Source organism: Tenrec ecaudatus, chromosome 11, assembly GCF_050624435.1.
Source record: "Tenrec ecaudatus isolate mTenEca1 chromosome 11, mTenEca1.hap1, whole genome shotgun sequence".
Taxonomy (NCBI): domain Eukaryota; kingdom Metazoa; phylum Chordata; class Mammalia; order Afrosoricida; family Tenrecidae; genus Tenrec; species Tenrec ecaudatus.
In genome coordinates this window covers 146,237,294-146,258,430 of record NC_134540.1, presented here as the reverse complement: position 1 = coordinate 146,258,430, position 21,137 = coordinate 146,237,294, and positions in this window count along the sequence as shown.

The window sequence follows — 21,137 nt, the reverse complement described above, 5'->3', positions numbered from 1 at the left end:
ACATCTTGGGCAGTGCTTTGACTTCTGGATAGTGTTAAAGCGTGCTGTAGTGTCATGCTTGTGTCAGTGGATTTTGGTCTTCTGATCAAATTGAGTTGGAAAGCAACTTTTTAATGTTGCTCTTTTGTTTGTTTGTTTTTTCTTTTCACAGATCCTCTATATCTTTCTTGATCTGGAAAAACCCTTACCGCTCCATCTATTTTGATGGAAAGTTTACAAGTTAGAGAATTCATGGGCTTCTGTTGTTCTCCTTCAACTTTTGAAACACCGCATTCCATTTTTGCCCCCTTTTTTAATGGTTTCTGCTGGAAAGTCTGAGCATGTTCTTATCTGATTAGTTTTATAGGTGATTGCATTTTTTTCCTCTTTGCTCTTGTGATTTTCTTCAAAGTTGGATAATTTGACTACTTTGTCTTTGTGTGTTCTTTTTGGGGTTTCAGTCTAATTAGTGTCCTCTCTGCCTCCTGGATGATTATCTGATTCTTCATTAAATTTGGGAAGTTTTCTCCCAGGAAATCCCTAGCTATCTTGGCTGTTGATTTTTTTTTTGTTATGTCTTGTTCTGGTAATCCAATTGTTCAAACATTGCTTCTATTCATATCCTCACACAGTGCTCTCAGCTTTTCTTACACTTCCTTGATTATTTTGTTTGATTGTCTTTCGCGGTTTTTGAAGTCTACTTGTTTATCTTTGAGGTCAGTGATATGATTTTCCACCACTTCCAGTCTCTTGGTAAAGTCTTACTGTTTTCTTTGCTTCTGCTGTGTTTTCCCTTAACTCTTGCATTTCACTTTGGTAAGCAAACTCTATCCTCTCTATTTTTTCATCCCTTTCTTGTATTGATTCCCTCATATCCTGTATGACTTTAAGCAGCATACTGAAGATTAATTTCTCTTGTAAATCTTGTAGTATGCTTCTTCTATGTATGTTGCTAGGTCTTCTTCAGACATTGAATTTGTTTCTCTGAAATTCTTGTAGTGGCTGCTGATGTGGGTTGTTGCCTGTGTGACTTTTTGTTAGAGCCCAACACCATTTCCTAGGAGTCCAGAAGCCCTATTTATTTTCTCAGAGACTGGTAGGAATGATTCTAAAGATGACCTGGAGCCAATGCATTGTGGGTTCAAGCTGTGCCTACATCTCACTGGGTTGACTCTCTTCCTAGACAATCAGAACTCTTGGTGAATTTAAAGGTGGTTATGTGTTGCTCACATGAAGGGAAAAGGTCCCAGAAGTTGTTTCGGCTGTGGTAAAGGAGTAGTATAGTGAATCCACCAGGGTCCTTTGTTGACCTTGCATATTATGTAGGGACAGTGTTTGGTGCCTTGTGGTCTGCCTTGATGTTTTATTGCCTTATGGTATTGTAGGGTGTCCGAGAGGGGTGAGGTTCAGGCTATGGTGGTGCTTTGATGTCTTGTATGGTTGTGAGCACGATTCTTGTGATTGAGTTTGTTATCTTGAGAGAATGTAGCTGGAGTAAATCAGGTCAGAGGAGCTAGGGATGGTGGAGGTAGCCAAGTTAGGATGGGTAGAGTTGACCAAGTGGTAATGAGAGACTGGGGTCTATTCCTATTGTTTACCTAAGTAGCTTAGGTAGGTAGAGTATAGCAATGTCTTACTCAGCCGATCAGTGTCTTGTGTAGAAGACTTGTCATGCTGGCTTACTGTTGTGTAATCTTTTAAGGGTCTTTCAAAGACTCTTTGTCCAGCCCCAACTGGTAAAAACTGTTTTGGGTCCAGTCCTCAGACTTTAGCTCCTGGTGGCTTTTCCTGTTTTGTTATGTTAAAGCTTTGTTAATTAGCTAGGTTTGTGGTGGTTTAGGTTCAAAGTTACACAATCTCAGAATTAATGTATTTTTAAAGTTTTCTTTTTTTAAATGGTTGTAGGGTATTCTGGTGTTGGGGTTGTTCCTGGGTGGGGAGGCCAGGTAAAAAGCTTGTGAACACATGAGCAGAGTGGGGAGCTCCCAAGTGAGCTCTTGTGACTTATTTTTGGATGCTCTCAGTGGGCCTGACATTATGGCCATCCTTAGCAGTCTGGGGAAATTACTGTACACCAGCAGTTCTCAAATCTTGGGTGCAGGAAGGGGTGGCAGATGTTATCCCACTGGACCTGGAAAGGGACTAAGTGAGCCTGCAGGCAGATGCACTGAACTTAGAGTGCCCCAGTGAGGTCTAGATTAGCTCTGGAGTGAAAATTGCAGGGGGAGTTCTGAACCGCAGACCCTAGGACACTGGGATTCTACTTCTAGCACCCGGCCTCCCAATCTTGGCCTATTAACTCTTAATTTTCTCATCTAACAATGGGAGCACTGGGTGGGTGATTCTACTTGGATCTATCTTGACTACACCTGCCAGAATCAGGTTTTTATGCCTTTTTTTTGGGGGGGGTCTGTTTATATTGTCACATATTTAAGACAGAGGACCTTGCTATTTAAAAGAAACTTTGTAGAGCGGTAGTTTGCCTCTGAAGAATAGTACTCAGTGTTTAGATTTTTACCTTTGCAAAAAGTATTATAAGTGCACTGTGTTATTATTCCAGTAGATGGCAGAAGCATACTATGCACCATATTGGAATCAGTTTGAAAACTTAGTCACGGGCTACATACTGTCACCTGAAGCAACAGCTATTGGCTTATGCTTTCTTGTTCCCAGTACACATAAAATGTATTTTATAAAAACATTGAGGTGTATATAGTAGTTCATAATAACAAACAGGTACTACTTTGCAATGTGCAAAATTACATTATTTTATTATTATGTTTAATGTTTAGTGTACCTGGAAGTGCTTCTTTGATGTTTTTCTAATGCATAGAAAGGTACATTATACACTATATACTAACACTTAATTTATTGACTATCTGATGTTAGACATGAACCATACCTAACTGTTCAGTGGAACAGAAATTCAACCTAAGGGCAATTTTAGGAAAGGAACGTGTTTATAACTGGAAGCTGACTGTATATAATAATGGGGTTCACAAAATATGAAAATCACATGTCTTATTTCACAAAATATATTGTATATGCTATGCAGTACATGAATGAAGGGTATCATACTTTTTAAAAGTTGCCTTTGTTATGTTTGGATATAAAGGGAATTGCAGTACAACATCATAAACATTTCTGATACAGATAGTTTGGGTAATAACACTATTAAAATTGTACATATAAGCTAGTGATTTCATGCAGAATTAAGTCATGCCTGTATGGTAATCTTGTACTCAATTCACTCAAGTTTCCTCCTCTCCTCCATTTTAATAAAACAAATTGTATATTACATGGATGTCACTTAAATTTACAAAGGCACACAGCATTTTGTTATTATAAGGCATTATAATAAGTTAGTTGGTGCTATTCTGAATTGGGAATTAAAAGACATAGAAAGACAAGACATTTATATTCAATGGCTGGTTTCAGTTATGCGATTTTTTGGGTTCTTTTAAAAGAATATATTATTTCACATACTGTAACTTAGAAGGCGTATGCTTAACGATTCAATTGCTATTCTTGCCTGTTTATGTTCTTGCTAATTTGACAATACTGTAATTTAAACCAAGGACATTATGCAGTGATGTGATTGTAACTGCTGAGAAATAAGGATGGTGCAATTTACATTCCTACAAGATGAATATAAATTAGGCAAAATTCAGATAATTTTTTCTGGCTCTGATGCTATTATGGAAAGAATGCAAACAAACCAAATTCAACAGCTTCAATCTTAATTTTTTATTTATTTTTGTTACAGAAAATGAGATATTTCTGTCACACGCGCACACACACACATGCACACACACAAGCCAAATGGAAATCTTCACAAAATACGTTGATATTTAGAGTGTCCATTATTTTATTTGTCCTTTTGGCCTCTGCAGGCCATTAAGTCCAGTCACTTGTGAAGCATGCTGCACTTGGCAATGGGCTGTACGCATGAGGAAGGATCATGTTAACTGGAATAAGTATTAGCTAGACTTGTCTTTCAGGCTTACAGGGGGCAGATGGGCAGACTTTCATCTAGGGATAACTTAGCTTGTCAAATGTGAGAGCTGAGGCAGTAGCATAAAAGGAAATGAATAGGAAAGTTTGGTAGCTGGGAGATTAGAAAGAGACTGGATGAGCTGTGAGATTGATTTGGGCAGTTCAGGAATTAGATTTTGAATAGCGCCTCTATGCCTGAGCATTTCTGCAGTGTGGCATTTTGGAAGACTTCCTGTTTAAAGGAGAAAGGAGAGCATTACATGGATGCCTTTAGGGATTGTCAATCTCAATGGTCTCCTCTGACTGTTTCCTGAGTTTCGCTGATAGCTCAGATCCAATTAGATTGTAAATGGAATTTTTTTTTGCTTAATACATTATCTTACATATGCTTACGATAAAGCTTTGTTGGCATTTTCTACCCACTTCAGACATCTCTCAAGACAAACCCATTTGTCTGGGCATTTTATTATCTCAAAGTACTTGGTTTTCATCTGCAGTTTTGGGCAATGTACTGTGCTAGCTCTTCTGGAGTCATTAAACAAGACTTAAATCTACATCGGAACCAGTCACTGGAGCACCTTATTGTTTCCTTTACTTTCACCAGAAGAAATGGTTGCTCCCCTTTACAATTCATTACTGGATTGATGGTATTTATTTAACTATTTTCCAAGCTCACATATAATTTTAAGGGGTGTGAAAGAGATATTTATTGTTCTTGAAAATATAAATGAATAAAATCTGTATACACAATCCAATTTTATGTGCATGTTTTCCCTCATTCAAGATGCCATGCTCACTTAATTTTAGAAATGCATAACTGTTGGCCGTACAGTAGTTTAATATGAGGGTATTTTGAGATTTAGAATCTTGAGAAATTCAACAAAAGAAAAAAATCAGGTTTGGAGAAATTAAGACACTGTAGAAAACATTGGATTAGACAATTTACCTACATGCTTTTCTCATAGTAAGTTACCACCACCACAAATTGCTATTGAGTGGATTCCTACTCATGGCAATTCCATGTATGCCAGAGAAGAATTGCTCTCCATAGGATTTTCAAGGGCCACATTTTTAGAAGTAGATTACCAGCCTTTCTTTTGCAGTGTCTCTGGGTGGACTTAAACCTCCAGTCTTTTCATGAGTGGCCAAAAGGGGTAACCATCCTACTACCAAGCTGTAGTATTAATTTTTTCATCATATTTGATATGATATGAAGGGCAGATTTAGGGGTTTCATGTGCTCCATTTCCATGATCTATTTGTAATTTGTTTTCTTTGTCAAACATAGCATTCAGACAGAAAATCTTTAGTTATTGGACCTTGGCCTCAGTCTAATTGTGAAAACCATTTTTCTGCTTTTGTGGCCTAGGGCTGCTGGCCATTTCTCTGAAGCTAGGTTCCACACTGGGAGTCTGGCCCTCCTTTTGCTCTTTTCATTGGTTACATCACGACTTGGGCTTTTGACTTTCGAAAATCTGTGAGTGATTATCTTAGAGGCATATCTTATTCTCCTTAGGTTTAGAGATCTATTTTATGTCAAATGACAGTCTGATATCCCATCTTACTTATACTTGAGCATATCTCAGCTCACAATACAAAGACCACTCAAATGTAATACAAACCAAGCATTGTAGTACCTTACTATCTGTATTTGTTAAATTCAACAAGAGCCATTCCTTACTTCTAAGCCACTCATTATAGTTTTTCTATAAATTTCTGAGTGCCAATATCCCCTTTCTTTCTCTAATGACCTCCAATTTTATTCAATGTTTTTATGAATAATCAATACATATCTATACTGTAAATTTAGTAGCGAATAAAGCTGATAGAATCCATACCTTAATCAGCTCTCCAAGTGGAGGGAAAGGTAGCCATTAAAGGCAGACTTAAAAGTACTATTTGGCTTTTGGTGTCTGTAATAGAAAGACCTAACCTTGTAAAACAGCAAGGGCAGAAGACCAGGGAGCCAAACCTTTCAATTACAAGAAGTGCATAAGAAATTGGCTTAAAACACAATAAGAAGCCTTATTATGCTTACAATTTCTGTAGACTAAAGTCGCAAACAGCAGAATAAGATGAGTAGTCTCTGCTTTTGATGTACTGCCACTCAGCTGGAGGACTCAAATATTAATAGGAATGTTATTCCTAAATATAGGTGGTGTTTGATGATGGCTGTTCGGTAGGAGCTTGGGTTCTTGGCCAGAGCACATAGGCAAGGTCTTTCCACATTACTTGAAGTTCTTCAATTACTATGGGTAAGGCTCTGGAAAAGGGTGGATGGCCGTAAGAATTGCTATTGAGTGGCCTGATTTGGGAAATATCACACCTTTGAGAAAGTAACATTTATGATGAAACTGGTTGCAGGAAGAAAGTGTCAAAAAAGTCAGAGGTGTGTAGTTGTATAAATACATTAACACCCCAAAATAGATATTTTGGCCTAGGTACATATATATATAAGGCAATACACTGAGGCTGCAGATGAGCCTTGGGCCTCACTAGCTCATACCTTCCATCAATACGTAACACTTTGTTCTAACAAATTGACATTTTGTGATGCCCCCAACACCCCACTCCCACACACAAAATCGCTGAAGACAAAATGGGTGCATAAGCAGTTGTGGTGAAGACAGAGGATGGTGCCTGACTATTAAAAGATATAGCATCTGGGATCTTAAAGACTTGAAGTTAAACAAGTGGCTATCTAACATTGAAGCAACAAGACTACATGGAAGAAGCACACCAGCTGGTGTAATCATGAGGTGTCATTAGGACCGGGCAATGGGCATCAGAAGATTCACAACAAACAAACAAATAAACAAAAATGCGGTGGTGAGAATGAGGGGGGTTGGAGCAGAGGCCCAAAGCCCAACTGTGGACAATCGGACTTCCCCACACAGAGGTGTCGCAGGGAGTGGATGAGTCAATCAGGGTGCAGTAGAGCATGGACCGTGCAATATACTTCTGATCCCTTGAGGCCTCCTCACCCTCCACTATCATGACCCCAGTGCTGCTTCCCACTCTGGACTAGACAGAAGCATGTAGACAGGTATAGGCAAGAGATAAAACTCATGACATATGAACCCCAGGAACAGGAATGGGACTATCCATACCAGAAGGGTAGTGGGGAGAGGGGGAGAAGAAAGGAGAAAAGGGGAACCGAGCACAATGATCAACACATAGCCACACACCCCCATCCAACGGGGAGAACAGCAGAAACCAGAGGGGAAGGGAGACAGCGACCAGCATGAAATATGAAAATAATAATCTATAATATATCAAGGAGCCACAAGGGTGGGGTAGATGGGAAAAAGGGGAGCGGATCCCAAGGGCTTAATGGAAAGTAAATGTCTAGAAAGGAATGATGGCAATATATGTACTAATATGTCGGGTACAATTGATGTGTGGGTTGTTACAAGAGTTGTGAGAGCCCCCAATAAAATGATGTAAATTGAAACAAAACAATGAAAAGAAAATGTTGCAAAAGCATTGCAAGGTAAATAAAACAATATTTCTTCTAAGTTTTCAGTTTAAACATAAATCCGTTTATTCTAAACTAAACCTGTTTAAATGTGTTTCTGTAACCAGTGGATGAGTGCAGAAAGTTCTACCAATAAGACACTTGTCTTAAACTGGTTAGGATGCCTTCACAAAACAAAGAACACTAATACAAACAATGGCTTCTGAGAATTTCAACTGGGCCAGCTAAGTTCAAGGTAGAGGTCACATCAGAAAGGTATGAAGACTGTTGATTTTTCTGGATCTAAAGGGGTCTTATATAGGGCTCTGGTAGCATAGTGGGTGAAGCCAACCAACTGCTCTGTGGGTAAAAGGAGAGGCTTTCTGCTCCTGTTAAAATTAAAACCTTGGAGAAGCACAAGTGCACTCACTCTGTTATATACTCTATGGCTGTTAGAAGGTGGATTTTAACGTAATGGCAGTGATCTTGATTTGGAAATGGATATCTTGAAATATTTTCTTGAAGGACACAGGATAATCATTCGGGAATTATTATGAGTTTTAAGATAATGGGAACCATGCATTGATAAAGATGAAACACTAGGGAATCATGCAGAGGGATTTTTCTTCACATCAAAACAATGCATCTGCTCATTCTCCAAGAGTAGCAAGAGGAATCCTGTGAATGTTTTATTTACTCATAAATCTTACCCAATTCACTTTGTAGCCCTGATTGTACCAGTTCAGACATTTCTCACCCCACCCTCCCCACACAAAAAGATCATAGAATATTGGAAAAGAACACAATTTGACTACCCTGAGGTCGCTACAAAAACATATATGGTATAAATGGAAGGAGTACAGAATTCTTTGGGGAAAGGTTAGAGAGATTGAAACACATTCTTTAGAAATGTGTAGACCAAGGGAGAAGAGGAAGATGGCCGACAGGGACACCCGCATACTCTGAGAGCTCCTCCAAACAAAGCGGGATTGGCGACCAGGTAGCTGAATAGTAAGAGTCTGGTGAGTGAAATATCCCCCTGGGTCAGCACCCCAGTCCTACCCCACGTATTTGTCCGGAGCAGGGGTCTAGGTGAAAGAGGACCGGACTAGTGGGACATCTCTGGCCACTAAGCTGCCGTGAGCTCACTGGCGACCGGCTTAGGCTCCATCCCCAAACCCGGCGCCTAGCCCAGAGCCACTTGCCTGCCCTGCCTACTCCAGCGGCCCACTCCCCATACGCGGATCCCCACGGGGAGAGAAGCTTTCCTCTCCCGCAGTTCCCCTCTTCCCGCAGGGCAGCGATCTGCCCTCGGGCCCACGTCCCTCCCTCCATTCATCCAAGCTCAGGGGAGCGGACCCGCGGGTTGTCTGGCGACCCCCACGGGGGACCATCCACCCGCACCGCTGCCGCGGACCTCTCCACCTGCCCTCCGTGCGCTGGCCTCCCACCCCCGCCCGCCCCCGCCAGCCCCTGGCAGCCTAGCGCCAGCTCCACTCCTGGCGGGGACCCTGCGCTGAGCACTTCCCGCCAACAGGAGCCATAGCCCAACCCGCGCCTGTCCCGGACCCTGAGCTTCCGCGGAGCGCCGCGCCCCGCGCTGCTGAGTCTGCCCACCAAGGGCCCCCCCCTGCGCAAGGCACAAGAGTAGGTGCCCTCCCCAGGGTGCTGCGGGGACCCCGGCGGCCGCGACTCTGAGCCTGAGCAGAGGAAGGGCGCCATTGCCCCCTGCGGTTTCGCGCCAAGCCTCCTTTGCCGGCGCCATTACCCCCTGCGGTTTCGCGCCAAAAGGGCGGAGAGCGAACACCATTGTTCCCTGCAGTGTCCCGCAGCTGCCTGCGCAGCTATCCAAGGGGCCCGCTCACAGCCCGGGCAGATCAAACACTCCACCTGCAGTCTCGGCTTTGCAGTCCCTGAGGAGCCCTCAGTGAGCTCCAGCCAGCTCTCACCACCTGGGGTCCTGTTGGGTCCCCAGTGCCAGCCCTAAGCCTGCCGCAGCCCGCCCCAGCCACCCCAGGAGACGGCACAGTGGCCTGAGCCTCCACACAATAAGGTTACTCCTGTCTCCCAGAAGCATGGGGCCTATTAAAGGATCAAGGAAAAATCAACAGACCACATCACTCCCAACAAAAAAATCAGAAAAACGAGGCACTTTAACAGACCTAACGTCACTCATAGAAGAAACAGATATAGATCAGCCACAAAAGGAAATCTTCAGAACTCTGCTTGCAGTAATACAGGAGCTAAGAGAAGAAAACCAAAATAAGGATGCAACGATAGAAGGGATGAAATGCACAATAGAGGGGATGAAGTCCACAATAGAGGGGATGAATACTATCCACCAAAAGGAACTGCAGAAACTAACAGAGGAGGTAGCAGAGGCCACACAAAAGGTCACAGAAGCTATATCTAGGCTTGAGGAGGCTGAGAACCGTATCAGTGAACTCGAGGACGCTCAAAACAAACGAAGCAAGCGAGAAAAACAATCAGATAGGAAAATTAAAGAAACAGAAGACAGCCTGAGATCAATGACAGATGCTATGAAGAGGAATAATATTCGAATAATTGGTCTACCGGAACACAACATAACACACAAATCGACCGCCAAGATAGCAAAGGAATTCCTGGAAGAAAATTTCCCCAACCTAACAAAGGAGAATCCGACTCTCATACAGGAAGCAGAGAGGACGCCGGCTAAGCTAAACACCAAGAAGAACACGCCAAGGCATATAATTGTAAAATTATCCAACTTAGAGGAAAAAGAGAAAATTCTACGAGCATCAAGAGAAAGGAAGACAGTCACATACAAAGGAGCGCAGGTAAGGGTATGCTCAGACTTATCAGCTGAAACCATGAAGAGGAGGAGAGAATGGAGCAGCATCTTCCAAATTCTGAAAGATAAAAATGCCTCCCCCAGAATCCTATACCCTGCCAAGTTATCCATTAAGATAGAGGGTAAGATAAGGGTCTTCCAGGACAAGGAAGAACTCAAAAAATATACTGCAAGTCACCCGACCCTGCAGAACATACTGGCTGACTCACTATGGCCAGAAGATCAAGCTCCAACTAGAACCTCCAGGAGACCACCATATATCCCATCTCCATCTAGAAGCCAACATGCCAGCAACACGTACCAGGACAACACGGTCTCAGATGGAAAAGAGGACAGGATAGAAACCCTCCACTCAAACGCAGTACACTGATATGAAGGAAGATAGGCAAAGACCCAAAACACAAAACAGAATATGGCAACCATGAAGCCAGAGATTGTAATAATCACTTTGAATACAAATGGGCTCAATTCATATGTTAAAAGAAAGAGGCTGGAGGATTGGATTAGAAAACATAACCCATCAATCTGCTGCCTGCAAGAGACACACCTTAAGCAAGCAGACAAGCATATGCTGAGAATAAAGGGCTGGCAGAAAGTTTACCAAGCAAATGGTAACTCCAAGAAGGCAGGAGTGGCTATCTTAATCTCCGACAAAATGGATCTCAAGATCCAAAACATAAAAAGAGACAAAGAGGGACATTACATAATGCTCAAAGGCTCAGTAAACCAGGAAGCAATAAGCATACTGAATATTTACGCACCTAATAATGGTGCGGCAAATTTCGTCAAACAAACTATTTAAAAAATGACAGAAGAAATCACGGAAACAACAATAATAGTGGGGGACTTCAACACTCCACTATCAGAGAAAGACAGGTCACAGGGAAAGAAGCTCAGCAAAGAGGCCAGAGAGCTAAACAATGTAATTAGGCAACAGGGCCTGATAGACATCTATAGAGCCTTTCATCCAAAAGCAAAAGGTTTCACATTCTTCTCCAATCCACACGGATCTTTCTCAAGAATAGATCACATGCTGGGGCACAAGGCCAGCCTGAGTAAATTCAAACACATAGATATTATCCAGACGTCTTTCTCAGACCACCATGCCATAAAGCTGGAGATTAATAGAAGGGCACCCAGAAAAGCAAGGGTCACCAATTGGAGAATAAACAACGATCTCCTGCGACATGAATGGGTTAAGGTCCAGATCAGAGAGGATATCAGGAAATTTCTAGAAACTAATGAGAACGAGCATACAACATATCAAAACTTATGGGACACTGCAAAGGCAGTTATCAGAGGTAGCTTGATATCACTGAATGCATACATGAAAAAAGAAGAAAGGCGTATGACAGATATGTTAACACAAAACCTCCAACAACTAGAACAGAGTCAACAGAACTACCCCTCCAATAGCAAGAGAAAAGAAATAATAAAAATCAGGGCGGAGTTAAACCAGTGGGAAGACAAAAGAACAATGCAAAGGATTAACGCAACTAGAAGCTGGTTTTATGAACGAATTAATAAAATTGACACTCCCCTGGCAAAGCTTACCAAAGATAGAAAGGAACAATCATCAATAGCCAGGATGAGGGATGAATCGGGGGCAATAACAACAGACCCCAATGAGATAAAAAGGATAATCACAAAGTACTATGAAGGTTTGTATTCTAATGAATTCAGAAACCTGGAAGACATGGATAAATATTTAGAAAAACAATCTATCCCTAGATTATCTGAGACAGAGATCAAGAACCTCAACAAACCCATAGCGAAGGAAGAAATAGAGAGTGTCATCAAAAACCTACCAAGGAAAAAGGCCCCAGGGCCAGATGGCTACACAGCAGAATTTTACCAAACATTCAGGGAAGAGCTGACACCGATCCTCCACAAAGTATTCCATAACATAGAAAAGAACGGCAAGCTCCCAAACTCATTTTACGAAGCCAGCATTACTTTGATACCCAAACAGGGAAAAGACCCCACAAGCGTAGAGAATTATAGACCAATATCTCTAATGAACATAGATGCAAAAATCCTTAACAAAATATTGGCCAATAGAATACAAAGGAACATCAAACATATCATTCACCACGACCAAGTAGGATTCATCCCAGCGATGCAGGGATGGTTTAACATCCGAAAATCCATCAATATCATTCACCACATCGAGAAGAAAAAGGATAAAAACCATATGATAATATCCATAGATGCAGAAAAAGCATTTGACAACATCCAGCATCCATTCCTAATCAAAACACTCATGAAGATAGGATTGGAAGGTAAGTTCCTCAAGCTCATACAAGCTATCTATGAAAGACCAACAGCCAACATCATAGTCAATGGAGAAAAGACAAGAACAATACCACTGAAAAAGGGTACAAGACAAGGATGCCCCCTGTCCCCTCTTCTATTCAATATCGTTTTGGAGGTTCTGGCTAACAACATAAGACAGCGGAAGGACATCAAAGGGATCCAGTTGGGAGAGGAGGAGGTGAAACTATCGTTATTTGCAGATGACATGATCCTATACATTGAAGACCCCCAAAACTCCACAGTTGGAATACTTACAGCAATAGAGGAATACGGAAGAGTAGCAGGATACAAGATCAATAAACAGAAGTCGGTAGGGTTTCTATACACATCGGACAGGGCCATGGAAGAGGCGATTAAGAGGGAAGTACCCTTCACAGTAGCCAAGAACAAACTGAAATACCTAGGAATATACTTAACAAAAAATACTAAAGACCTATATAAGCATAATTATAAAACCCTATTACAGGAAACCAAAAGTGACCTTCACAAATGGATGAAGCTCCCCTGCTCATGGTTAGGTAGGCTGAACATAGTAAAGATGACAGTTCTTCCTAAAGCACTCTACAAGTTCAATGCTATACCAATCCAATTACCATCAACCTTCTTTAAAGAATTGGAAAAACTGACCACCAACTTCATATGGAGAGGGAAGAAACCCATATTAGCAGAGAACTCCTCAAGAAGAAGGACACAATTGGAGGACTCGCCCTACCTGATTTTAATGCCTACTACACAGCTACAGTGGTCAAAACAGCATGGTACTGGCACAATGATAGACACTCAGACCAGTGGAAAAGAATAGAAAGCCCAGGAGTAAAATCATCAGCATATAGACAACTGATCTTCGACAAGGGTCCCAAAAACGTCAAGTGGGAAGCAAATGCCCTCTTTAATAAGTGGTGCTGGAAACAATGGATATCCACATGTAGAAAGTTGAAACAAGACGTCTACCTCACCCCATGCACAAGAATACACTCAAGGTGGATCACAGATCTAGAAGTCAAACCCCAAACCATCAGGACCATTAAGGAGGGAATCGGGACTAATCTCAGAGCACTGGCCCAGGGAGCACATAGGCTCACTGCAACAGGGAAGGGGACACACACAGGTGATCTGGAAATCGACAAATGGGATCTAATAAGAATAAAACACCTGTGCACCTCGAAAGACTTTGCCAAGAGGGTGACAAGGCAACCCACAGACTGGGAGAAGATTTTTAGTAATGACACGTCAGACAAAGGGCTCATAACTAAAATCTACAACACCATCATGACCTGCAAAAAGAGGAAAACAGTTAACCCCCTAAGGAAGTGGGCAAAAGAAATGAGAAGAACTTTCACTAGAGAGGAGATCAATATGGCCAATAAATATATGAGAAAGTGCTCGAAGTCCCTTGCCATAAGAGAAATGCAAATCAAAACAACCATGAGATACCACCTAACACCCCTCAGGATAGCTCAGATCAGTAAATCAGAGAGCAACAAGTGTTGGAGGGGCTGTGGTGAAATAGGAACCCTCCTCCACTGCTGGTGGTCGTGCAGATTTGTACAGACACTGTGGAAAGCAATCTGGCGATACCTAAAGAAAATGGAAATTGATCTACCTTACGACCCAGCCATCCCTCTACTGGGCATATACCCGGTTGAAGCAGCAAATAAAACACGACCAGTCATATGCGCTCCAATGTTTATTGCGGCACAATTCACAATAGCAAAGACTTGGAAACAGCCTAAGTTTCCATCGATAGACGAGTGGATTAGCAAACTTTGGCACATACACACAATGGAGTATTATGCAGCACTAAAAAGCACCGATGAGCACATGAAACACGTTATTTCATGGGAAGAGCTGGAAGGAATTATGTTAAGCGAGGTAAGCCAGACCCAAAGGGACAGGTACAACATGAGTCCCCTGAGGTAAGTACAATCAGCATGACAGAAATGGGGCATTAATCCACCCAAGGGGAGGGTATGGTTTATATCTCCACAGGGAAAGTGGGACCAGACTTCAGCCCAGTGTCGCAAGGTGTGAATGCAATATCACGGCGTGGAGGACGGAACCGGTGGAGAGGTCTGGGAGGCTGGCCCCAGCACCATAAATTAAGTGGATTCCTGCCCCTCCCCCGAAAAGAACTTGTTCCAAAGGACGACATTGACCCTGCAGCTATGGGAGATGGACATATTTGATCAGAGCACACGGGAGCAGATGAAGGGGCAGGAGGAGAGAGTGGAGCACAGCCTGGCCCACCAGGCCGTGATGATGATGTTCCTGAGTAGAGCAGTCAGTCCACAGAGAGAACAACATGGCTGGCCCTACTATGAGACATGATGCCCCTCAGTGACTAAGGGCGATACAGGGGACAGCACCGGAGACACAGTGTGGGAATTGCACCTGACCTGATCCCACCACACCGAGGCAATGCACTGGGGGAGTGCAGCGGAACAGCAAGGGAATGGAGTGGCAAGGTCCCCAGGGAATGCTGAAAGCGGACTTTGGGGCCAGGGCGTGGTGCCCCAACAGACTGGACTGGAAAACGCTCCTAAGGGCCAGCAAAGATCCCTGAACTAACTACAAGCTTTTCTCTTGTGAACTGTTTTGGTTCTGTTCTTTTTCAGTGGTTTGTTTTGGTTGTATTGTTGTCTGGTTGTATACTGTCGCTTTGTGTTACTCTGTCTAGTTTTCGTGCATGTTAGTGACCCCACAGGTCTGTCTGAATAGGACAGGCTGGATGAACTATCTGGATGAAAAACAACGGGACCGACAGTTCCGGGGGGACTTGGGGTGGGGGGTAGGGGGGGTAAGGAAGTGGTGTTAACAAACCCAGGGACAAGGGAAAAACATGGGACCCCAAAGGGTAGAGAAGGGGGAGTGGCAGGCCTGATGGGAAATGATCAAGGGTAAGGTTGCTTAGAGAAGAGGTATACTCTAGCCCAGGGGGCGATGAAGCATGGTAGTAGGGCAGGAGGAAGGTCAAGGGAGATGGAGGAAAGAGCTAGGAGTCAAAGGGCATTCATGGAGGTCTAGACAAAGACATGTACATGCATATATATATAGGAGGTTGGGGAAATAGATCTTTGTGTCGATATTTATAGGTCAAGTATTAAGGTGGCGGAAGGACCTTGGGCCTCTACTCAAACACTCCCTCTATGCATGAATACCTTCTTTTATTAAATTGGAACTCTATGATGCTCACTCTCCCGACACAACGGCTGGAGCCAAAGTGTGTGAACAAGTAAATGTGGTGAAGAAAGCTGATGGTGCCCGGCTATCAAAAGAGATAGTGACAGGGGTCTTAAAGGCTTGAAGATAAACAAGCGGCCATCTAGCTCAGAAGCAACAAAGTCCACATGGAAGAACACACCAGCCTGTGTGATCGAGTGGTCCCAAAGGGATCAGTTACCAGGCATCAAAGAACAAAAAATCATATCATTGACTGCACACCTCCATGATAGGATCGCTGAAGACAAATGGGTGCACAAGCAAATGTGGTGAAGAAAGCTGATGGTGCCCGGCTATCAAAAGAGATAGTGTCTGGGGTCTTAAAGGCTTGAAGGTGAACAAGCGGCCATCTCGCTCAGAAACAAATAAGCCCACATGGAAGAAGCACACCGGCCAGTGCGATCACGAGGTGCCCAAGGGACCAGATATAAGGCATCATGCAAAAAAAAAAAAAAAAAAAAGATATGTGTGTGTATGTATGTGTATATATGTGTATATGTATATATGTATGTGTATATATATATTATATTAAATGAAGGGGGAAGTGCAGAGTGGAGACCCAAGGCCCAAGTGTCGGCCAATGGAGATCCCCTCATAGAGGGGCTTAGGAGAGGAGATGGGTTAACTAGGGTATGAGGTAGTATTGATGAAGAACACAGCTTTCCCCCAGATCCTGGATGCTTCCTCCCCCCAACTACCATGATCCGAATTCTACCTTGCAGGGCTGGATAGGACAGAGGCTGTACACTGGTACATATGAGGGTTGGAGGTACAGGGAATCCAGGGTGGATGATACCTTCAGGACCAAGGGTGTGAGGGACGATGCTGGGAGAGTGGAGGGTGAGTGGGTTGGAAAGGGGGAACTGATTACAAGGATCCACATGTGACCTCTTCCCTGGGAGAGGGACAGCAGAGAAGGGGGGAAGGGAGACCCCGAATAGGGCAATATATGACAAAATAACGAGGTATGAATTACCAAGGGCATATGAGGGAGGGGGGAATGGGGAGGAAGGGGAAAAAAAGAGGACCTGATGCAAGGGGCTTAAGTGGAGAGCAAATGCCTTGAGAATGATTGGGGCAGGGAATGTATGGATGTGCTTTATACAATTGATGTACGTATATGTATGGATTGTGGTAAGAGTTGTTGGAGTCCCTAACAAAATGTAAAAGAAGAAAAGAGAAAAAAAAATGATTAGGGCAAAGACTGTACAGATGTGCTTTATACAATTGATGTATGTATATGTATGAACTGTGTAAAGAATTGTATCAGCCCCAATAAATTGTTAAAAAAAAAAAAATCAACACACACCCGCACAATGGTAATGCAGTAGAAATGTGTGTTTTCCTCCCTAATTAAAAAAGGCAAATGCCACGCATAATGGCAATGTGTAGACCTTAGGTGCAAACTCATTCTGCATTGGAAACAGCATTTTGGGTAACTATTAAATTAAATGAATAGTGTATTTATTTGCTTTAAATACACTGCACATTTTTTTAGGTAGAGGTTATTGTAAAACTCTCCCCTTATATACCAGGACACTATTACCTTTATTTTGATGCTCAAGGTAAAAAAGTTCCTTTTCTTCAATGCTTCCACATAATTAACAATTAACACTCATTTTTTTTCCTTTTGAAAAGGCCATTGAAGTGTATATTGTAATTTCAGCGAGTTGGCCAAAAATTGTAATCTTTCAAAATTTCAAGTAGCACTTAAAGCTTAAGAGACACTTTTCGTGATTCGGGAAATAGCTGTTAGGCCTCTGGCTTAAAACAAGAACCAAGGAGATGTGTGGAAAAGTCTCTGTGGGAGATTTTATCTTAAAAGATACAAAAGCAAAGAGGCTTGAAAAAGTATTTCACTAGGTATCATTTATGTTGAACAATGTCATCTATAGTTTGATTCTGTGTGGCTTTCAAGTACAGAAGTTAAGTTTCTGTGTATTCATCATGCTCCAGATATCCCCATCTACCCTCGTTCCACTTCCACACTAAAAGATGTAACCACCAGTTGACTGCTCTGCATTTTTAGTGGACAACAGGCAAATTCTAAGTTGTGTCATCTCCTGTAGTCATGGCACTTTCCCACTGGTTTTCAAAGCTTGTGTAGCTGATTCATTCATTTCGTGCTTTTTTTCTGATCATTACTTTATTGATTTTCCCATCTTCTGTTAGCTTCGGGAAGTTTTGGGTTAAATTTTGGCTACCTGCCTGGTTTTTGACACACTCTTGGCTTTTTTTATGAGGGATCCCTGGTGGCATAGTAAATAGGTGTTGGACTGCTAACTGCAAGGTTGGCAGTTTGAAACCACCATAGTGTTTCAAGGCTGTAACCGTTCAGAAACAGTTTGCCAGGCTAGTCTTCCAAGGCATCGCTGGGTGGGGTTGAACCACTAACCTTTCAGTTAATAGACAAGAACTTGACTGTACAGCACAGATTTCAACAGAGAAACAAAGAAAGGTGCTCTCTCTTCATCCCATCTTGTCTCATCCTTTTTTATTATCTTAGGACATTGCCCATAAAGCATTGGAGCTAAATATGAAACATCAAAGTATCAGTAAAAATGCTTTAGAGTACATGCATGATATAAAGTAACATATCTCTTGTAGCTATTCAAATATATAATATAACATTTTATATTTAAAACTTGAAGGACTTTTCCCCCCAAAATTTATTAAGAGTAACCAGAGAATAATAATTTGAAGACAACTAGACATTCTCAAGTGGCACTGGTGGCACAAAGATGATGCTCTTAAATGGGTGAAGGCAGCTGTTGGACAGTGTAAGACATTTAAAAATAATAATAACTTAAAAATTATCAAGGGTTCATGAGGGAGGCGAGGTGGGGAGGGAAGGAAAATGAGGAGCTGATACCAAGGGCTCAAGTAGAAAGCAAATGTTTTGAGAATGATGATGGCAACAAATGTACAAATGTGCTTGATACAATGGATGGATTGATGGATTGGGATAAGAGCTGTATGAGCTCCCAATAAAATGATTAAAAAAAAAAAAAAAAAAAAAAGAAATGTGTAGACCTAGATGACAGATTTATCAAGAAACAATGTCTTCACATTTTGATATATTTTGTTTAATAAAACATTCTATGATTTTATGTTGATGTTGGTAGGTGCCATACAGTTGGTTCTGAATTACAGTGACTTTATGGACAGCAAAATGAAACAACACTTGGTCCAGCACCATCCTTACAATTGTTCTTATGTTTGAGCCAATTATTACGGTAATTGTGCCAATTCATCCTGTCAAGAACCTTCCTCTTTTTATTGTCCAAGCATGGTGTGCTTCTCCTGGAACGGGTCTCTCCTGACCGCATGCCAGGTATGTGAAATGAAATCTCACCAAAGTGGGTAAAGAGAGACGTCGGACAGTGTAAGACATGACAAAATAATTTATATATTATCAAGGGTTCATGAGGGAGAGGGAGCGGGGAGGGAGGGAGAAAAATGAGCTGAAGCCAGGGGTTTAATGGAAAGCAAATGTTTTGAGAATGATGAGGACAATGCATGTACAAATGTGCTTTACACAATTGATGTATGTATGGATTGTGATAAGAGTTGTATGAGCCCCTAATAAAATGATTTAATTTAAAAAGAAAAAAATAGTAATTACATAAATAACAATGAGTACAGGAAGAAGAAAATGTTTTAGAGTTGAATGTGGTGATAATTGTTCAACTCTCTTGATATGATTGAATTATTGAATTGTATGACATGTGGATGACATGCTAATAAAACTGTTAAGAAAAGAAATAAAATATCACCATCCTTGTTTCTAAAGAGAATTCTGACTGTACTTCGTTCAAGACAGATTTGCTTGTTATTTTGGCAGTCCTTAGTACTTTTAATATTCTTTGTCAGCACCATAATTCAAATGCATTGATTCTTTGATCTTCCTTAATCAATATCCAGTTTTCAAATGCAGATGAGGCAATTGAAAATATTATGGCTTGGGTCAGGTGCACCTTAGTTCTCAAAATAACACCCTAGCATTTCTTTTCTTTTTTCTTGGGTAGGTGATACTTTATTCAAAAAATCATTTTGTTAGGGGCTCATACAACTCTTATCACAATCAATCAGTTGTGTCAAACACATTTGTACATATGTTGTCATCATCATTCTCAAAATATCTATTTTCTACTTGAGCCCTTGGAATCAGCTCCTCATTTTCCCCTCCCTCCCCACTCCCCACTCCCTCCTGAACCCTTGATAATTTATAAATTATTATTATTTTGTCACATATTATACCATCCGACGTCTCCCCTCACCCACTTCTCCGCTGTCCATCCCCCAGGGAGGAGGTTATATGTAGACCTTGTCATGTGTTCCCCCTTTCTCCCTCACCCTCCCTCCACTCTCCCAATATCACCACTCTCACCACTGGTCTTGAGGGGATCATCTGTCCTGGATTCCCTGTGTTTCCAGTTCCCATCTGTGCCAGTGTGCATCCTCTAGTCCAGCTGGATATGTAAGGTAGAATTGGGATCATTATAGTGGGGGGAGGGGAATGAATCATTCAAAAACTAGAGGAAAGTTGTATATTTCATCATTGCTGCACTGCACCCTGACTGGCTCATTTTCTATCCGTAGTCCTTCTGCAAGGGGATGTCCAATTGCCCACAGATGGGCCCCGGGTCCCCACTCCATACTCCCTCTATAAACATCCTAGATTTTAAATACTCTCAAGAGATCTTGTGTAGCAGATTTACCCAGTACTACACATCTTTTGATCTATTGACAGCTGCGTCCATTAGCATTGATAGTGGATCCAAGCAAGAGAAAAATCCATGAAAACTTCAATTTTTCCTCCATTTATCCATTTCATATTGGTCCAGTTGTGAGGATTTTGCAATGCTTTTTGCCTTATTCGTGTACTAGAAGAGGAACTAAAGATGCTGAGAAAGGGCAAATAGCTGGCTACACATGCGAGTATAGATCATGAAAGGCCTGTTTGGCTGGGACATAGAGAGTGAGGACGGGAGTGGTGGAAGACAAAATTGGAATGGATGAACATTTTAGTCCATGTTAAAGATCTCATACTTCTAGTAAGACCTTACAGGTTATGTTAAATAATTTTAGATCTCACCCTATAAAAAGTAGTAAGTCACAGCATGTTATAATTGGAAAATAATATGATAGGATTTAAACGACAGGTTGTTCAAATACAGCATAGAAGGTTAGACAGTAGGACTTACTAATACACTCTTGAAAAATACTAGGTAAGAGATAAAAATAAGTCAGACTAAACTATTGACAGTGAAAATAAAGTCAAGGGGATGGAATTTAAATGCAATTACAGATAGAATAAGAATGTTTTAGGAAATTA